Raw genomic sequence first — 20,726 nt, forward strand, 5'->3', positions numbered from 1 at the left:
TTAGGGCTCGGAAAGTACCAGCATGGGAGACTGGCTGGGAATCCCAGGTGTCGTTGACATTTTGCTCTGTTGCCGCCTTACGCTCCGATTCCGAAAAGGATTTATTGATGCTTAAATCCACAGTATACAGGGTGTGAAGATGTCTACGGCCATCCTAAGCTGAATGCGCCTGTTCTCGTCAGATCGCAGACTGCTTCCCAGCTTCGGGCCTGGTAAGTACCAGCATGGGAGACTGGCTGGGAATCCCGGGTGCAGTTGACATTTTGCTCTGCTCCGATTCCGAAAATTATTTATTGATGCTTAAATCCACAGTATACAAAGTGTGAAGCTGTCAACGGCCATCCTAAGCTGAACGCGCCTGCTCTCGTCAGATCGCAGACTGCTACCCAGCTTAGGGCCCGTTAAGTACCAGCATGGGAGACTGGCTGGGAATCCCAGGTGGTGTTCACTTTTTGCTCTGTAGCCGCCTTTCGCTTCGATTCCGAAAATGATTTATTGATGCTTAAATCCACAGTATACAGGGTGTGAAGCCGTCTACGGCTATCCTAAGCTGAATGTGCCTGTTCTTGTCAGATCGCAGACTGCTGCCTGGCAAGTACGGGCATGGGAGACTGGCTGGCAATCCAAGGTGCTATTGACATTTTGCTCTGTTGCCGCCTTCCTCTCCGATTCCGAAAAGGATTTATTGATGCTTAAATGCACAGTATAAAAAGCATGAAGCTGTCAATGGCCATCGTAAGCTGAACGCGCCTGCTCTCGTCAGATCGCAGACTGCTACCCAGCTTAGGGCCCGGTAAGTACTGGCAGGGGAGACTGGCTGGGAATCCCAGGTGCCGTTGACATTTTGCTCTATTGCTGCCTTCCGCTCCGATTCCGAAAATAATTTATTGATGCTTAAATCCACAGTATACAAGGTGTGAAGCTGTCGACGGCCATCCTAAGCTTAACGCGCCAGCTCTCGTCAGATCGCAGACTGGTACAGATCTTAGGGCCCGGTAAGTACCGGCATGGGACACTGGCTGGGAATCCCGGCTGCCGTTGACATTTTGCTCTGTTGCCGCCTTCCGTTCCGATTCTGAAAAGGATTTATTGATGCTTAAATGCACAGTATACAGGGTGTGAAGATGTCTACGGCCATCCTAAGCTGAATGCGCCTGTTCTCGTCAGATCGCAGACTGCTTCCCAGCTTCGGGCCTGGTAAGTACCAGCATGGGAGACTGGCTGGGAATCCCGGGTGCAGTTGACATTTTGCTCTGTTTCTGCTCCGATTCCGAAAATTATTTATTGATGCTTAAATCCACAGTATACAAAGTGTGAAGCTGTCAACGGCCATCCTAAGCTGAACGCGCCTGCTCTTGTCAGATCGCAGACTGCTACCCAGCTTAGGGCCCGTTAAGTACCAGCATGGGAGACTGGCTGGGAATCCCAGGTGTCATTGACATTTTGCTCTGTTGCCGCCTTACGCTCCGATTCCGAAAAGGATTTATTGATGCTTAAATCCACAGTATACAGGGTGTGAAGATGTCTACGGCCATCCTAAGCTGAATGCGCCTGTTCTCGTCAGATCGCAGACTGGTACAGATCTTAGGGCCCGGTAAGTACCGGCATGGGACACTGGCTGGGAATCCCGGCTGCCGTTGACATTTTGCTCTGTTGCCGCCTTCCGTTCCGATTCCGAAAAGGATTTATTGATGCTTAAATGCACAGTATAAAGGGCGAGAAGCTGTCAACGGCCATCCTAAGCTGAACGCGCCTGCTCTCGTCAGATCGCAGACTGCTACCCAGCTTAGGGCCCGGTAAGTACCAGCATGGGAGACTGGCTGGGAATCCTGGCTGCCGTTGACATTTTGCTCTGTTGCCGCCTTCCGTTTCGATTCCGAAAAGGATTTATTGATGCTTAAATGCACAGTATACAAAATGTGAAGCTGTCAACGGCCATCCTAAGCTGAACGCGCCTGCTCTCATCAGATCGCAGACTGCTACCCAGCTTAGGGCCTGGTAAGTACCAGCATGGGAGACTGGCTGGGAATCCCGGGTGCAGTTGACATTTTAATCTGTTGCCGCCTTCCGTTCCGATTCTGAAAAGGATTTATTGATGCTTAAATGCACAGTATACAGGGTGTGAAGATGTCTACGGCCATCCTAAGCTAAATGCGCCTGTTCTCGTCAGATCGCAGACTGCTTCCCAGCTTCGGGCCTGGTAAGTACCAGCATGGGAGACTGGCTGGGAATCCCGGGTGCAGTTGACATTTTGCTCTATTGCTGCCTTCCGCTCCGATTCCGAAAATAATTTATTGCTGCTTAAATCCACAGTATACAAGGTGTGAAGCTGTCGACGGCCATCCTAAGCTTAACGCGCCAGCTCTCGTCAGATCGCAGACTGGTACAGATCTTAGGGCCCGGTAAGTACCGGCATGGGACACTGGCTGGGAATCCCGGCTGCCGTTGACATTTTGCTCTGTTGCCGCCTTCCGTTCCGATTCTGAAAAGGATTTATTGATGCTTAAATGCACAGTATACAGGGTGTGAAGATGTCTACGGCCATCCTAAGCTGAATGCGCCTGTTCTCGTCAGATCGCAGACTGCTTCCCAGCTTCGGGCCTGGTAAGTACCAGCATGGGAGACTGGCTGGGAATCCCGGGTGCAGTTGACATTTTGCTCTGTTTCTGCTCCGATTCCGAAAATTATTTATTGATGCTTAAATCCACAGTATACAAAGTGTGAAGCTGTCAACGGCCATCCTAAGCTGAACGCGCCTGCTCTCGTCAGATCGCAGACTGCTACCCAGCTTAGGGCCCGTTAAGTACCAGCATGGGAGACTGGCTGGGAATCCCAGGTGTCATTGACATTTTGCTCTGTTGCCGCCTTACGCTCCGATTCCGAAAATGATTTATTGATGCTTAAATCCACAGTATACAGGGTGTGAAGATGTCTACGGCCATCCTAAGCTGAATGCGCCTGTTCTCGTCAGATCGCAGACTGGTACAGATCTTAGGGCCCGGTAAGTGCCGGCATGGGACACTGGCTGGGAATCCCGGCTGCCGTTGACATTTTGCTCTGTTGCCACCTTCCGTTCCGATTCCGAAAAGGATTTATTGATGCTTAAATGCACAGTATAAAGGGAGAGAAGCTGTCAACGGCCATCCTAAGCTGAACGCGCCTGCTCTCGTCAGATCGCAGACTGCTACCCAGCTTAGGGCCCGGTAAGTACCAGCATGGGAGACTGGCTGGGAATCCCGGCTGCCGTTGACATTTTGCTCTGTTGCCGCCTTCCGTTTCGATTCCGAAAAGGATTTATTGATGCTTAAATGCACAGTATACAAAATGTGAAGCTGTCAACGGCCATCCTAAGCTGAACGCGCCTGCTCTCATCAGATCGCAGACTGCTACCCAGCTTAGGGCCTGGTAAGTACCAGCATGGGAGACTGGCTGGGAATCCCGGGTGCAGTTGACATTTTAATCTGTTGCCGCCTTCCGTTCCGATTCTGAAAAGGATTTATTGATGCTTAAATGCACAGTATACAGGGTGTGCAGATGTCTACGGCCATCCTAAGCTAAATGCGCCTGTTCTCGTCAGATCGCAGACTGCTACCCAGCTTAGGGCCCGGTAGGTACCAGCATGGGAGACTGGCTGGGAATCCCAGGTGTTGTTGACATTTTGCTCTGTAGCCGCCTTCCGCTCCGATTCCGAAAAGGATTTATTGATGCTTAAATCCACAGTATAGAGGGTGTGAAGCCGTCTACGGCTATCCTAAGCTGAATGTGCCTGTTGTTGTCAGATCGCAGACTGCTGCCCGGCAAGTACGGGCATGGGAGACTGGCTGGCAATCCAAGGTGCTATTGACATTTTGCTCTGTTGCTGCCTTCCTCTCCGATTCCGAAAAGGATTTATTGATGCTTAAATGCACAGTATAAAAAGCATGAAGCTGTCAATGGCTGTTCTAAGCTGAACGCGCCTGCTCTCGTCAGATCGCAGACTGCTACCCAGCTTAGGGCCTGGTAAGTACTGGCATGGGAGACTGGCTGGGAATCCCGGGTGCCGTTGACATTTTGCTCTATTGCTGCCTTCCGCTCCGATTCCAAAAAGAATTTATTGATGCTTAAATCCACAGTATACAAGGTGTGAAGCTGTCGACGGCCATCCTAAGCTTAACGCGCCTGCTCTTGTCAGATTGCAGACTGGTACAGATCTTTGGGCCGGTAAGTACCGGCATGGGACACTGGCTGGGAATCCCGGCTGCCGTTGACATTTTGCTCTGTTGCCGCCTTCCGTTTCCGATTCCGAAAAGGATTTATTGATGCTTAAATCCACAATACACAGGGTGTGAAGCTGTCAACGGCCATCCTAAGCCTGAACGTGCCTGCTCTCCTCAGATCGCAGACTGCTGCCCGGCAGTTACTGGCATGGGAGACTGGCTGGCAATCCAAGGTGCCGTTGACATTTTGCTTTGTTGCCGCCTTCCTCTCCGATTAATAAAAATATTTATTGATGCTTAAATCCACAGTATACAAGGCGTGAAGATGTCAACGGCCATCCTAAGCTGAACGTGCCTGCTCTCGTCAGATCGCAGACTGCTACCCAGCTTAGGGCCCAGTAAGTACCGGCATGGGAGACTGGCTGGGAATCCCGGGTGCAGTTGACATTATGCCCTGTTGCCGCCTTCCGTTCCGATTACGAAAAGGATTTATTGATGCTTAAATGCACAGTATAAAAAGCATGAAGCTGTCAATGGCCATCCTAAGCTGAACGCGCCTGCTCTCGTCAGATCGCAGACTGCTACCCAGCCTAGGGCCCATTAAGTACCGGCATGGGAGACTGGCTGGGAATCCCGGGTGTAGTTGACATTTTGCTCTGTTGCCGCCTTCCGTTCCGATTCCGAAAAGGATTTATTGATGCTTAAATGCACAGTATAAAAATCATGAAGCTGTCAATGGCCATCCTAAGCTGAACGCGCCTGCTCTCGTCAGTTCGCAGACTGCTACCCAGCTTAGGGCCTGGTAAGTACTGGCATGGGACACTGGCTGGGAATCCCGGCTGCCGTTGACATTTTGCTCTGTTGCCGCCTTCCGTTCCGATTCCGAAAAGGATTTATTGATGCCTAAATGCACAGTATAAAGGGCGAGAAGCTGTCAACGGCCATCCTAAGCTGAACGCGCCTGCTCTCGTCAGATTGCAGACTGCTACCCAGCTTAGGGCTCAGTAAGTACCGGCATGGGAGACTGGCTGGGAATCCCGGGTGCAGTTGACATTTTGCTCTGTTGCCGCCTTCCGCTCCGATTCCGAAAAAGGATTTATTGATGCTTAAATGCGCAGTATAAAAATCATGAAGCTGTCAATGGCCATCCTAAGCTGGACGCGCCTGCTCTCGTCACATCGCAGACTGCTACCCAGCTTAGGGCCCGGTAAGTACTGGCATGGGAGACTGGCTGGGAATCCCGGTTGCCGTTGACATTTTGCTCTTATGCTGCCTTCAGTTCCGATTCCGAAAAGGATTTATTGATGCCTAAATGCACAGTATACAAAGTGTGAAGCTGTCAACGGCCATCCTAAGCTGAACGCGCCTGCTCTCGTCAGATCGCATACTGCTACCCAGCTTAGGGCCTGGTAAGTACCAGCATGGGAGACTGGCTGGGAATCCCGGGTGCAGTTGACATTTTAATCTGTTGCTGCCTTCCGCTCCGATTCGGAAAAGGATTTATTGATGCTTAAATGCACAGTATAAAGGGTGTGAAGCTGTCATCGGCCATCCTAAGCTGAACGCGCCTGCTCTCGTCAGATTGCAGACTGCTACCCAGCTTAGGGCCCGGTAAGTACCAGCATGGGAGACTGGCTGGGAATCCCGGGTGCCGTTGACATTTTGCTCTATTGCTGCTTTCTGCTCCGATTCCGAAAAGAATTTATTGATGCTTTAATCCACAGTATACAAGGTGTGAAGCTGTCGACGGCCATCCTAAGCTTAACGCGCCTGCTCTTGTCAGATCGCAGACTGGTACAGATCTTAGGGCCCGGTAAGTACCGGCATGGGACACTGGCTGGGAATCCCGGCTGCCGTTGACATTTTGCTCTGTTGCCGCCTTCCGTTTCCAATTCCGAAAAGGATTTATTGATGCTTAAATGCACAGTATAAAGGGCAAGAAGCTGTCAACGGCCATCCTAAGCTGAACGTGCCTGCTCTCGTCAGATCGCAGACTGCTACCCAGCTTAGGGCTCGGAAAGTACCAGCATGGGAGACTGGCTGGGAATCCCAGGTGTCGTTGACATTTTGCTCTGTTGCCGCCTTACGCTCCGATTCCGAAAAGGATTTATTGATGCTTAAATCCACAGTATACAGGGTGTGAAGATGTCTACGGCCATCCTAAGCTGAATGCGCCTGTTCTCGTCAGATCGCAGACTGCTACCTAGCTTCGGGCCTGGTAAGTACCAGCATGGGAGACTGGCTGGGAATCCCGGGTGGAGTTGACATTTTGCTCTGTTTCTGCTACGAGTCCGAAAATTATTTATTGATACTTAAATCCACAGTATACAAAGTGTGAAGCTGTCAACGGCCATCCTAAGCTGAACGCGCCTGCTCTCGTCAGATCGCAGACTTCTACCCAGCTTAGGGCCTGGTAAGTACCAGCATGGGAGACTGGCTGGGAATCCCGGGTGCAGTTGACATTTTAATCTGTTGCCGCCTTCCGCTCCGATTCGGAAAAGGATTTATTGATGCTTAAATCCACAATACACAGGGTGTGAAGCTGTCAACGGCCATCCTAAGGCTGAACGTGCCTGCTCTCCTCAGATCGCAGACCGCTGCCCGGCAGTTACCGGCATGGGAGACTGACTGGCAATCCAAGGTGCCGTTGACATTTTGCTTTGTTGCCGCCTTCCTCTCCGATTAATAAAAATATTTATTGATGCTTAAATGCACCTGGGAATCCCGGGTGCAGTTGACATTATGCTCTGTTGCCGCCTTCCGTTCCGATTCCGAAAAGGATTTATTGATGCTTAAATGCACAGTATAAAAAGCATTAAGCTGAACGCGCCTGCTCTCGTCAGATCGCAGACTGCTACCCAGCCTAGGGCCCATTAAGTACCGGCATGGGAGACTGGCTGGGAATCCCGGGTGCAGTTGACATTTTGCTCTGTTGCCGCCTTCCGTTCCGATTCCGAAAAGGATTTATTGATGCTTAAATGCACAGTATACAAAGTGTGAAGCTGTCAACGGCCATCCGAAGCTGAACGCGCCTGCTCTCGTCAGATCGCAGACTGCTACCCAGCTTAGGGCCTGGTAAGTACCAGTATGGGAGACTGGCTGGGAATCCCGGGTGCAGTTGACATTTTAATCTGTTGCTGCCTTCCGCTCCGATTCGGAAAAGGATTTATTGATGCTTAAATGCACAGTATAAAGGGCTTGAAGCTGTCAACAGCCATCCTAAGCTGAACGCGCCTGCTCTCGTCAGATCGCAGACTGCTACCCAGCTTAGGGCCCGGTAAGTACTAGCATGGGAGACTGGCTGGGAATCCCCGGTGTTGTTGACATTTAGCTCTGTAGCCGCCTTCCGCTCCGATTCCGAAAATGATTTATTGATGCTTAAATCCACAGTATACAGGGTGTGAAGCTGTCTACGGCTATCCTAAGCTGAATGTGCCTGTTCTTGTCAGATCGCAGACTGCTGCCCGGCAAGTACGGGCATGGGAGACTGGCTGGCAATCCAAGGTGCTATTGACATTTTGCTCTGTTGCCGCCTTCCTCTCCGATTCCGAAAAGGATTTATTGATGCTTAAATGCACAGTATAAAAAGCATGAAGCTGTCAATGGCCATCCTAAGCTGAACGCGCCTGCTCTCGTCAGATCGCAGACTGCTACCCAGCTTAGGGCCCGGTAAGTACTGGCATGGGAGACTGGCTGGGAATCCCGGGTGCGGTTGACATTTTGCTCTATTGCTGCCTTCCGCTCCGATTCCGAAAATAATTTATTGATGCTTAAATCCACAGTATACAAGGTGTGAAGCTGTCGACGGCCATCCTAAGCTTAACGTGCCTGCTCTTGTCAGATCGCAAACTGGTACAGATCTTAGGGCCCGGTAAGTACCGACATGGGACACTGGCTGGGAATCCCGGCTGCCGATGACATTTTGCTCTGTTGCCGCCTTCCGTTTCCGATTCCGAAAAGGATTTATTGATGCTTAAATGCACAGTATAAAGGGCGAGAAGCTGTCAATGGCCATCCTAAGCTGAACGTGCCTGCACTCGTCAGATCGCAGACTGCTATCCAGCTTAGGGCCTGGTAAATACCAGCAGGGGAGACTGGCTGGGAATCCCGGGTGTCGTTGACATTTTGCTCTGTTGCCGCCTTCCGTTCCGATTCCGAAAAGGATTTATTGATGCTTAAATGCACAGTATAAAAATCATGAAGCTGTCAATGGCCATCCTAAGCTGAACGCGCCTGCTCTCGTCAGATCGCAGACTGCTACCCAGCTTAGCGCCTGGTAAGTACTGGCATGGGACACTGGCTGGGAATCTCGGCTGCCGTTGACATTTTGCTCTGTTGCCGCCTTCCGTTCCGATTCCGAAAAGGATTTATTGATGCCTAAATGCACAGTATAAAGGGCAAGAAGCTGTCAACGGCCATCCTAAGCTGAACGCGCCTGCTCTCGTCAGATTGCAGACTGCTACCCAGCTTAGGGCCCAGTAAGTACCGGCATGGGAGACTGGCTGGGAATCCCGGGTGCAGTTGACATTTTGCTCTGTTGCCGCCTTCCGCTCCGATTCCGAAAAAGGATTTATTGATGCTTAAATGCGCAGTATAAAAATCACGAAGCTGTCAATGGACATCCTAAGCTGAACACGCCTGCTCTTGTCACATCGCAGACTGCTAAGCAGCTTAGGGCCCGGTAAGTACTGGCATGGAAGACTGGCTGGGAATCCCGGTTGACATTTTGCTCTTATGCCGCCTTCAGTTCCGATTCCGAAAAGGATTTATTGATGCTTAAATGCACAGTATACAAAGTGTGAAGCTGTCAACGGCCATCCTAAGCTGAACGCGCCTGCTCTCGTCAGATCGCAGACTGCTACCCAGCTTAGGGCCTGGTAAGTACCAGCATGGGAGACTGGCTGGGAATCCCGGGTGCAATTGACATTTTAATCTGTTGCTGCCTTCCGCTCCGATTCGGAAAAGGATTTATTGATGCTTAAATGCACAGTATAAAGGGGGTGAAGCTGTCAACGGCCATCCTAAGCTGAACGCGCCTGCTCTCGTCAGATCGCAGACTGCTACCCAGCTTAGGGCCCGGTAAGTACCAGCATGGGAGACTGGCTGGGAATCCCAGGTGTTGTTGACATTTTGCTCTGTAGCCGCCTTCTGCTCCGATTCCGAAAAGGATTTATTGATGCTTAAATCCACAGTATACAGGGTGTGAAGCCGTCTACGGCTATCCTAAGCTGAATGTGCCTGTTCTTGTCAGATCGCAGACTGCTGCCCGGCAAGTACGGGCATGGGAGACTGGCTGGCAATCCAAGGTGCTATTGACATTTTGCTCTGTTACCGCCTTCCTCTCCGATTCCGAAAAGGATTTATTGATGCTTAAATGCACAGTATAAAAAGCATGAAGCTGTCAATGGCCATCCTCAGCTGAACGCGCCTGCTCTCGTCAGATTGCAGACTGCTACCCAGCTTAGGGCCCGGTAAGTACTGGCATGGGAGACTGGCTGGGAATACCGGTTGCCATTGACATTTTGCTCTATTGCTGCCTTCCGCTCCGATTCCGAAAAGAATTTATTGATGCTTAAATCCACAGTATACAAGGTGTGAAGCTGTCAACGGCCATCCTAAGCTTAACGCGCCTGCTCTCGTCAGATCGCAGACTGGTACAGATCTTAGGGCCCGGTAAGTACCGGCATGGGAGACTGGCTGGGAATCCCGGGTGCAGTTGACATTTTGCTCTGTTGCCGCCTTCCGCTCCGATTCCGAAAAAGGATTTATTGATGCTTAAATGCGCAGTATAAAAATCACGAAGCTGTCAATGGCCATCCTAAGCTGAACACGCCTGCTCTTGTCACATCGCAGACTGCTAAGCAGCTTAGGGCCCGTTAAGTACTGGCATGGGAGACTGGCTGGGAATCCCGGTTGACATTTTGCTCTTATGCCGCCTTCAGTTCCGATCCGAAAAGGATTTATTGATGCTTAAATGCACAGTATACAAAGTGTGAAGCTGTCAACGGCCATCCTAAGCTGAACGCGCCTGCTCTCGTCAGATCGCAGACTGCTACCCAGCTTAGGGCCTGGTAAGTACCAGCATGGGAGACTGGCTGGGAATCCCGGGTGCAGTTGACATTTTAATCTGTTGCTGCCTTCCGCTCCGATTCGGAAAAGGATTTATTGATGCTTAAATGCCCAGTATAAAGGGCGTGAAGCTGTCAACGGCCATCCTAAGCTGAACGCGCCTGCTCTCGTCAGATCGCAGACTGCTACCCAGCTTAGGGCCTGGTAAGTACCAGCATGGGAGACTGGCTGGAAATCCCAGGTGTTGTTGACATTTTGCTCTGTAGCCGCCTTCCGCTCCGATTCCGAAAAGGATTTATTGATGCTTAAATCCACAGTATACAGGGTGTGAAGCCGTCTACGGCTATCCTAAGCTGAATGTGCCTGTTCTTGTCAGATCGCAGACTGCTGCCCGGCAAGTACGGGCATGGGAGACTGGCTGGCAATCCAAGGTGCTATTGACATTTTGCTCTGTTGCCGCCTTCCGTTCCGATTCCGAAAAGGATTTATTGATGCTTAAATGCACAGTATAAAAAGCATGAAGCTGTCAATGGCCGTCCTAAGCTGAACGCGCCTGCTCTCGTCAGATTGCAGACTGCTACCCAGCTTAGGGCCCGGTAAGTACTGGCATGGGAGACTGGCTGGGAATACCGGTTGCCATTGACATTTTGCTCTATTGCTGCCTTCCGCTCCGATTCCGAAAATAATTTATTGATGCTTAAATCCACAGTATACAAGGTGTGAAGCTGTCAACGGCCATCCTAAGCTTAACGCGCCTGCTCTCGTCAGATCGCAGACTGGTACAGATCTTAGGGCCCGGTAAGTACCGGCATGGGACACTGGCTGGAAATCCCGGCTGCCGTTGACATTTTGCTCTGTTGCCGCCTTCCGTTCCGATTCCGAAAAGGATTTATTGATGCTTAAATGCACAGTATACAAAGTGTGAACCTGTCAACGGCCATTCTAAGCTGAATGCGCCTGCTTTCGTCAGATCGCAGACTGATACCCAGCTTAGGGCCTGGTAAGTACCAGCATGGGAGACTGGCTGGGAATCCCGGGTGCAGTTGACATTTTAATCTGTTGCCGCCTTCCGCTCCGATTCGGAAAAGGATTTATTGATGCTTAAATGCACAGTATAAAAAGCATGAAGCTGTCAATGGCCATCCTAAGCTGAATATGCCTGTTCTTGTCAGATCGCAGACTGCTGCCCGGCAAGTACGGGCATGGGAGACTGGCTGGCAATCCAAGGTGCTATTGACATTTTGCTCTGTTGCCGCCTTCCTCTCCGATTCCGAAAAGGATTTATTCATGCTTAAATGCACAGTATAAAAAGCATGAAGCTGTCAATGGCTGTCCTAAGCTGAACGTGCCTGCTCTCGTCAGATCGCAGACTGCTACCCAGCTTAGGGCCCGGTAAGTACTGGCATGGGAGACTGGCTGGGAATCCCGGGTGCGGTTGACATTTTGCTCTATTGCTGCCTTCCGCTCCGATTCCGAAAATAATTTATTGATGCTTAAATCCACAGTATACAAGGTGTGAAGCTGTCGACGGCCATCCTAAGCTTAACGCGCCTGCTCTTGTCAGATCGCAGACTGGTACAGATCTTAGGGCCCGGTAAGTACCGACATGGGACACTGGCTGGGAATCCCGGCTGCCGATGACATTTTGCTCTGTTGCCGCCTTCCGTTTCCGATTCCGAAAAGGATTTATTGATGCTTAAATGCACAGTATAAAGGGCGAGAAGCTGTCAATGGCCATCCTAAGCTGAACGTGCCTGCACTCGTCGGATCGCAGACTGCTATCCAGCTTAGGGCCTGGTAAGTACCAGCAGGGGAGACTGGCTGGGAATCCCGGGTGTCGTTGACATTTTGCTCTGTTGCCGCCTTCCGTTCCGGTTCCGATTCCGAAAAGGATTTATTGATGCTTAAATGCACAGTATAAAAATCATGAAGCTGTCAATGGCCATCCTAAGCTGAACGCGCCTGCTCTCGTCAGATCGCAGACTGCTACCAAGCTTAGGGCCTGGTAAGTTCTGGCATGGGACACTGGCTGGGAATCTCGGCTGCCGTTGACATTTTGCTCTGTTGCCGCCTTCCGTTCCGATTCCGAAAAGGATTTATTGATGCCTAAATGCACAGTATAAAGGGCGAGAAGCTGTCAACGGCCATCCTAAGCTGAACGCGCCTGCTCTCGTCAGATTGCAGACTGCTACCCAGCTTAGGGCCCAGTAAGTACCGGCATGGGAGACTGGCTGGGAATCCCGGGTGCAGTTGACATTTTGCTCTGTTGCCGCCTTCCGCTCCGATTCCGAAAAAGGATTTATTGATGCTTAAATGCGCAGTATAAAAATCACGAAGCTGTCAATGGCCATCCTAAGCTGAACACGCCTGCTCTTGTCACATCGCAGACTGCTAAGCAGCTTAGGGCCCGGTAAGTACTGGTATGGGAGACTGGCTGGGAATCCCGGTTGACATTTTGCTCTAATGCCGCCTTCAGTTCCGATTCCGAAAAGGATTTATTGATGCTTAAATGCACAGTATACAAAGTGTGAATGTGTCAACCGCCATCCTAAGCTGAATGCGCCTGCTCTCGTCAGATCGCAGACTGATACCCAGCTTAGGGCCTGGTAAGTACCAGCATGGGAGACTGGCTGGGAATCCCGGGTGCAGTTGACATTTTAATCTGTTGCCGCCTTCCGCTCCGATTCGGAAAAGGATTTATTGATGCTTAAATGCACAGTATAAAGGGCGTGAAGCTGTCAACGGCCATCCTAAGCTAAACGTGCCTGCTCTCGTCAGATCGCAGACTGCTACCCAGCTTAGGGCCCGGTAGGTACCAGCATGGGAGACTGGCTGGGAATCCCAGGTGTTGTTGACATTTTGCTCTGTAGCCGCCTTCCGCTCCGTTTCCGAAAAGGATTTATTGATGCTTAAATCCACAGTATACAGGGTGTGAAGCCGTCTACAGCTATCCTAAGCTGAATGTGCCTGTTCTTGTCAGATCGCAGACTGCTGCCCGGCAAGTACGGGCATGGGAGACTGGCTGGCAATCCAAGGTGCTATTGACATTTTGCTCTGTTGCCGCCTTCCTCTCCGATTCCGAAAAGGATTTATTGATGCTTAAATGCACAGTATAAAAAGCATGAAGCTGTCAATGGCTGTCCTAAGCTGAACGCGCCTGCTCTCGTCAGATCGCAGACTGCTACCCAGCTTAGGGCCCGGTAAGTACTGGCATGGGAGACTGGCTGGGAATCCCGGGTGCGGTTGACATTTTGCTCTATTGCTGCCTTCCGCTCCGATTCCGAAAATAATTTATTGATGCTTAAATCCACAGTATACAAGGTGTGAAGCATTCTACGGCTATCCTAAGCTGAATGTGCCTGTTCTTGTCAGATCGCAGACTGCTGCCCGGCAAGTACGGGCATGGGAGACTGGCTGGCAATCCAAGGAACTATTGACATTTTGCTCTGTTGCCGCCTTCCTCTCCGATTCCGAAAAGGATTTATTGATGCTTAAATGCACAGTATAAAAAGCATGAAGCTGTCAATGGCCATCCTAAGCTGAACGCGCCTGCTCTCGTCAGATCGCAGACTGCTACCCAGCTTAGGGCCTGGTAAGTACCAGCATGGGAGACTGGCTGGAAATCCCGGGTGCAGTTGACATTTTAATCTGTTGCTGCCTTCCGCTCCGATTCGGAAAAGGATTTATTGATGCTTAAATGCACAGTATAAAGGGCATGAAGCTGTCAACGGCCATCCTAAGCTGAACGCGCCTGCTCTCGTCAGATTGCAGACTGCTACCCAGCTTAGGGCCCGGTAAGTACCAGCATGGGAGACTGGCTGGGAATCCCAGGTGTTGTTGACATTTTGCTCTGTAGCCGCCTTCCTCTCCGATTCCGAAAAGGATTTATTGATGCTTAAATGCACAGTATAAAAAGCATGAAGCTGTCAATGGCCATCCTAAGCTGAACGCGCCTGCTCTCGTCAGATCACAGACTGCTACCCAGCTTAGGGCCCGGTAAGTACCAGCATGGGAGACTGGCTGGGAATCCCGGGTGCCGTTGACATTTTGCTCTATTGCTGCTTTCCGCTCCGATTCCGAAAAGAATTTATTGATGCTTAAATCCACAGTATACAAGGTGTGAAGCTGTCGACGGCCATCCTAAGCTTAACGCGCCTGCTCTTGTCAGATCGCAGACTGGTACAGATCTTAGGGCCCGGTAAGTACCGGCATGGGACACTGGCTGGGAATCCCGGCTGCCGTTGACATTTTGCACTGTTGCCGCCTTCCGTTTCCAATTCCGAAAACGATTTATTGATGCTTAAATGCACAGTATAAAGGGCAAGAAGCTGTCAACGGCCATCCTAAGCTGAACGTGCCTGCTCTCGTCAGATCGCAGACTGCTACCCAGCTTAGGGCCCAGTAAGTACCGGCATGGGAGACTGGCTGGGAATCCCAGGTGTCGTTGACATTTTGCTCTGTTGCCGCCTTACGCTCCGATTCCAAAAAGGATTTATTGATGCTTAAATCCACAGTATACAGGGTGTGGAGATGTCTACGGCCATCCTAAGCTGAATGCGCCTGTTCTCGTCAGATCGCAGACTGCTACCTAGCTTCGGGCCTGGTAAGTACCAGCATGGGAGACTGGCTGGGAATCCCGGGTGGAGTTGACATTTTGCTCTGTTTCTGCTCCGAGTCCGAAAATTATTTATTGATACTTAAATCCACAGTATACAAAGTGTGAAGCTGTCAACGGCCATCCTAAGCTGAACGCGCCTGCTCTCGTCAGATCGCAGACTTCTACCCAGCTTAGGGCCTGGTAAGTACCAGCATGGGAGACTGGCTGGGAATCCCGGGTGCAGTTGACATTTTAATCTGTTGCCGCCTTCCGCTCCGATTCGGAAAAGGATTTATTGATGCTTAAATCCACAATACACAGGGTGTGAAGCTGTCAACGGCCATCCTAAGCCTGAACGTGCCTGCTCTCCTCAGATCGCAGACCGCTGCCCGGCAGTTACCGGCATGGGAGATTGGCTGGCAATCCAAGGTGCCGTTGACATTTTGCTTTGTTGCCGCCTTCCTCTCCGATTAATAAAAATATTTATTGATGCTTAAATGCACCTGGGAATCCCGGGTGCAGTTGACATTATGCTCTGTTGCCGCCTTCCGTTCCGATTCCGAAAAGGATTTATTGATGCTTAAATGCACAGTATAAAAAGCATGAAGCTGTCAATGGCCATCCTAAGCTGAACGCGCCTGCTCTCGTCAGATCGCAGACTGCTACCCAGCCTAGGGCCCATTAAGTACCGGCATGGGAGACTGGCTGGGAATCCCGGGTGCAGTTGACATTTTGCTCTGTTGCCGCCTTCCGTTCCGATTCCGAAAAGGATTTATTGATGCTTAAATGCACAGTATAAAAATCATGAAGCTGTCAATGGCCATCCTAAGCTGAACGTACCTGCTCTCGTCAGATCGCAGACTGCTACCCAGCTTAGGGCCTGGTAAGTACTGGCATGGAACACTGGCTGGGAATCTCGGCTGCCGTTGACATTTTGCTCTGTTGCCGCCTTCCGTTCCGATTCCGAAAAGGATTTATTGATGCCTAAATGCACAGTATAAAGGGCGAGAAGCTGTCAACGGCCATCCTAAGCTGAACGTGCCTGCTCTCGTCAGATTGCAGACTGCTACCCAGCTTAGGGCTCAGTAAGTACCGGCATGGGAGACTGGCTGGGAATCCCGGGTGCAGTTGACATTTTGCTCTGTTGCCGCCTTCCGCTCCGATTCCGAAAAAGGATTTATTGATGCTTAAATGCACAGTATAAAAATCATGAAGCTGTCAATGGCCATCCTAAGCTGAACGCGCCTGCTCTCGTCACATCGCAGACTGCTACCCAGCTTAGGGCCCGGTAAGTACTGGCATGGGAGACTGGCTGGGAATCCCGGTTGCCGTTGACATTTTGCTCTTATGCCGCCTTCAGTTCCGATTCCGAAAAGGATTTATTGATGCTTAAATGCACAGTATACAAAGTGTGAAGCTGTCAACGGCCATCCGAAGCTGAACGCGCCTGCTCTCGTCAGATCGCAGACTGCTACCCAGCTTAGGGCCTGGTAAGTACCAGCATGGGAGACTGGCTGGGAATCCCGGGTGCAGTTGACATTTTGCTCTGTAGCCGCCTTCCGCTCCGATTCGGAAAAGGATTTATTGATGCTTAAATGCACAGTATAAAGGGCGTGAAGCTGTCAACTGCCATCCTAAGCTGAACGCGCCTGCTCTCGTCAGATCGCAGACTGCTACCCAGCTTAGGGCCCGGTAAGTACTAGCATGGGAGACTGGCTGGGAATCCCAGGTGTTGTTGACATTTTGCTCTGTAGCCGCCTTCCGCTCCGATTCCGAAAAGGATTTATTGATGCTTAAATCCACAGTATACAGGGTGTGAAGCCGTCTACAGCTATCCTAAGCTGAATGTGCCTGTTCTTGTCAGATCGCAGACTGCTGCCCGGCAAGTACGGGCATGGGAGACTGGCTGGCAATCCAAGGTGCTATTGACATTTTGCTCTGTTGCCGCCTTCCTCTCCGATTCCGAAAAGGATTTATTGATGCTTAAATGCACAGTATAAAAAGCATGAAGCTGTCAATGGCCATCCTAAGCTGAACACGCCTGCTCTCGTCAGATCGCAGACTGCTACCCAGCTTAGGGCCCGGTAAGTACCAGCATGGGAGACTGGCTGGGAATCCCGGGTGCCGTTGACATTTTGCTCGATTGCTGCTTTCCGCTCCGATTCCGAAAAGGATTTATTGATGCTTAAATCCACAGTATACAGGGTGTGAAGATGTCTACGGCCATCCTAAGCTGAATGCGCCTGTTCTTGTCAGATCGCAGACTGGTACAGATCTTAGGGCCCGGTAAGTACCGGCATGGGACACTGGCTGGGAATCCCGGCTGCCGTTGACATTTTGCTCTGTTGCCGCCTTCCGTTCCGATTACGAAAAGGATTTATTGATGCTTAAATGCACAGTATAAAGGGCGAGAAGCTGTCAACGGCTATCCTAAGCTGAACGCGCCTGCTCTCGTCAGATCGCAGACTGCTACCCAGCCTAGGGCCCGGTAAGTACCAGCATGGGAGACTGGCTGGGAATCCCGGCTGCCGTTGACATTTTGCTCTGTTGCCGCCTTCCGTTTCGATTCCGAAAAGGATTTATTGATGCTTAAATGCACAGTATACAAAATGTGAAGCTGTCAACGGCCATCCTAAGCTGAACGCGCCTGCTCTCATCAGATCGCAGACTGCTACCCAGCTTAGGGCCTGGTAAGTACCAGCATGGGAGACTGGCTGGGAATCCCGGGTGCAGTTGACATTTTAATCTGTTGCCGCCTTCCGTTCCGATTCTGAAAAGGATTTATTGATGCTTAAATGCACAGTATACAGGGTGTGAAGATGTCTACGGCCATCCTAAGCTAAATGCGCCTGTTCTCGTCAGATCGCAGACTGGTACAGATCTTAGGGCCCGGTAAGTACCGGCATGGGACACTGGCTGGGAATCACGGCTGCCGTTGACATTTTGCTCTGTTGCCGCCTTCCGAAAAGGATTTATTGATGCTTAAATGCACAGTATAAAGGGCGAGAAGCTGTCAACGGCCATCCTAAGCTGAACGTGCCTGCTCTCGTCAGATCGCAGACTGCTACCCAGCTTAGGGCCCGGTAAGTACCAGAATGGGAGACTGGCTGGGAATCCCAGGTGTCGTTGACATTTTGTTCTGTTGCCGCCTTCCGCTCCGATTCCGAAAAGGATTTATTGATGCTTAAATCCACAGTATACAGGGTGTGAAGATGTCTACGGCCTTCCTAAGCTTAATGCGCCTGTTCTCGTCAGATCGCAGACTGCTACCCAGCTTCGGGCCTGGTAAGTACCAGCATGGGAGACTGGCTGGAATCCCGGCTGCCGTTGACATTTTGCTATGTTTCTGCTCCGATTCCGAAAATTATTTATTGATGCTTAAATCCACAGTATACAAAGTGGGAAGCTGTCAACGGCCATCCTAAATTGAACGCGCCTGCTCTCGTCAGATCGCAGACTGCTACCCAGCTTAGGGCCCGGTAAGTATCAGCATGGGAGACTGGCTGGGAATCCCAGGTGTTGTTGACAATTTGCTCTGTAGCTGCCTTCCGCTTCGATTCCGAAAAGGATTTATTGATGCTTAAATCCACAGTATACAGGGTGTGAAGCCGTCTACGGCTATCCTAAGCTGAATGTGCCTGTTCTTGTCAGATCGCAGACTGCTGCCCGGCAAGTACGGGCATGGGAGACTGGCTGGCAATCCAAGGAACTATTGACATTTTGCTCTGTTGCCGCCTTCCTCTCCGATTCCGAAAAGGATTTATTGATGCTTAAATGCACAGTATAAAAAGCATGAAGCTGTCAATGGCCATCCTAAGCTGAACGCGCCTGCTCTCGTCAGATCGCAGACTGCTACCCAGCTTAGGGCGCGGTAAGTACTGGCATGGGAGACTGGCTGGGAATCCCAGGTGCCGTTGACATTTTGCTCTATTGCTGCCCTCCGCTCCGATTCCGAAAAGAATTTATTGATGCTTAAATCCACAGTATACAAGGTGTGAAGCTGTCGACGGCCATCCTAAGCTTAACGCGCCTGCTCTCGTCAGATCGCAGACTGGTACAGATCTTAGGTCCCGGTAAGTACCGGCATGGGACACTGGCTGGGAATCCCGGCTGCCGTTGACATTTTGCTCTGTTGCCGCCTTACGCTCCGATTCCGAAAAGGATTTATTGATGCTTAAATCCACAGTATACAGGGTGTGAAGATGTCTACGGCCATCCTAAGCTGAATGCGCCTGTTCTCGTCAGATCGCAGACTGCTTCCCAGCTTCGGGCCTGGTAAGTACCAGCATGGGAGACTGGCTGGGAATCCCGGGTGCAGTTGACATTTTGCTCTGTTTCTGCTCCGATTCCGAAAATGATTTATTGATGCTTAAATCCACAGTATACAAAGTGTGAAGCTGTCAACGGCCATCCTAAGCTTAACGCGCCTGCTCTCGTCAGATCGCAGACTGGTACAGATCTCAGGGCCCGGTAGGTACCGGCATGGGACACTGGCTGGGAATCCCGGGTGCAGTTGACATTTTGCTCTGTTGCCGCCTTCCGCTCCGATTCGGAAAATTATTTATTGATGCTTAAATGCACAGTATAAAGGGCATGAAGCTGTCAACAGCCATCCTAAGCTGAACGCGCCTGCTCTCGTCAGATCGCATACTGCTACCCAGCTTAGTCCCGGTAAGTACCAGCATGGGAGACTGGCTGGGAATCCCAGGTGTTGTTGACATTTTGCTCTGTAGCCGCCTTCCGCTCCGATTCCGAAAAGGATTTATTGGTGCTTAAATCCACAGTATACAGGGTGTGAAGCCGTCTACGGCTATCCTAAGCTGAATGTGCCTGTTCTTGTCAGATCGCAGACTGCTGCCCGGCAAGTACGGGCATGGGAGACTGGCTGGCAATCCAAGGTGCTATTGACATTTTGCTCTGTTGCCGCCTTCCTCTCCGATTCCGAAAAGGATTTATTGATGCTTAAATGCACAGTATAAAAAGCACGAAGCTGTCAATGGCCATCCTAAGCTGAACGCGCCTGCACTCGTCCGATCGCAAACTGCTACCCAGCTTAGGGCCCGGTAAGTACTGGCATGGGAGACTGGCTGGGAATCCTGGGTGCTGTTGAAATTTTGCTCTATTGCTGCCTTCCGCTCCGATTCCGAAAAGAATTTATTGATGCTTAAATCCACAGTATACAAGGTGTGAAGCTGTCGACGGCCATCCTAAGCTTAACTCGCCTGCTCTCGTCAGATCGCAGACTGGTACAGATTTTAGGGCCCGGTAAGTACCGGCATGAGACACTGGCTGGGAATCCCGGCTGCCGTTGACATTTTGCTCTGTTGCCGCCTTCCGTTCCGATTCCGAAAAGGATTTATTGATGCTTAAATGCACAGTATAAAGGGCGAGATGCTGTCAACAGCCATCCTAAGCTGAACGCGCCTGGTCTCGTCAGATCGCAGACTGCTACCCAACTTAGGGCCCGGTAAGTACTGGCATGGGAGACTGGCTGGGAATCCCAGGTGCCGTTGACATTTTGCTCTATTGCTGCCCTCCGCTTCGATTCCGAAAATAATTTATTGATGCTTAAATCCACAGTATACAAGGTGTGAAGCTGTCGACGGCCATCCTAAGCTTAACGCGCCTGCTCTCGTCAGATCGCAGACTGGTACAGATCTTAGGGCCCGGTAAGTACCGGCATGGGACACTGGCTGGGAATCCCGGCTGCCGTTGACATTTTGCTCTGTTGCCGCCTTACGCTCCGATTCCGAAAAGGATTTATTGATGCTTAAATCCACAGTATACAGGGTGTGAAGATGTCTACGGCCATCCTAAGCTGAATGCGCCTGTTCTCGTCAGATCGCAGACTGCTTCCCAGCTTC

The 20,726-nt window shown here is 50.8% G+C and overlaps 13 pseudogenes; all 13 read left to right on the plus strand.

The window, feature by feature from the left end:
• Nucleotides 1-1,725: 1,725 nt before the first annotated feature.
• LOC130326236 (5S ribosomal RNA) lies at nt 1,726-1,845 on the plus strand (annotated as a pseudogene).
• Nucleotides 1,846-1,927: 82 nt separating this feature from the next.
• LOC130327950 (5S ribosomal RNA) lies at nt 1,928-2,047 on the plus strand (annotated as a pseudogene).
• A 1,085-nt stretch (nt 2,048-3,132) lies between these two features.
• On the plus strand, nt 3,133-3,252 carry LOC130333522 (5S ribosomal RNA; annotated as a pseudogene).
• Nucleotides 3,253-3,334: 82 nt separating this feature from the next.
• On the plus strand, nt 3,335-3,454 carry LOC130327700 (5S ribosomal RNA; annotated as a pseudogene).
• A 474-nt stretch (nt 3,455-3,928) lies between these two features.
• Nucleotides 3,929-4,048, plus strand: LOC130352153 (5S ribosomal RNA; annotated as a pseudogene).
• A 3,354-nt stretch (nt 4,049-7,402) lies between these two features.
• On the plus strand, nt 7,403-7,522 carry LOC130324715 (5S ribosomal RNA; annotated as a pseudogene).
• A 1,682-nt stretch (nt 7,523-9,204) lies between these two features.
• Nucleotides 9,205-9,324, plus strand: LOC130319635 (5S ribosomal RNA; annotated as a pseudogene).
• An 872-nt stretch (nt 9,325-10,196) lies between these two features.
• Nucleotides 10,197-10,316, plus strand: LOC130349630 (5S ribosomal RNA; annotated as a pseudogene).
• Nucleotides 10,317-10,398: 82 nt separating this feature from the next.
• On the plus strand, nt 10,399-10,518 carry LOC130352901 (5S ribosomal RNA; annotated as a pseudogene).
• Nucleotides 10,519-16,483: 5,965 nt separating this feature from the next.
• On the plus strand, nt 16,484-16,603 carry LOC130352175 (5S ribosomal RNA; annotated as a pseudogene).
• Nucleotides 16,604-16,875: 272 nt separating this feature from the next.
• LOC130323561 (5S ribosomal RNA) lies at nt 16,876-16,995 on the plus strand (annotated as a pseudogene).
• A 486-nt stretch (nt 16,996-17,481) lies between these two features.
• LOC130327961 (5S ribosomal RNA) lies at nt 17,482-17,601 on the plus strand (annotated as a pseudogene).
• Nucleotides 17,602-17,874: 273 nt separating this feature from the next.
• On the plus strand, nt 17,875-17,994 carry LOC130322741 (5S ribosomal RNA; annotated as a pseudogene).
• The last annotated feature ends 2,732 nt before the right edge of the window (nt 17,995-20,726 follow it).

The sequence above is a fragment of the Hyla sarda genome, chromosome 1 (genome assembly GCF_029499605.1).
Source record: "Hyla sarda isolate aHylSar1 chromosome 1, aHylSar1.hap1, whole genome shotgun sequence".
In the NCBI taxonomy this organism is placed as follows: Eukaryota; Metazoa; Chordata; class Amphibia; order Anura; family Hylidae; genus Hyla; species Hyla sarda.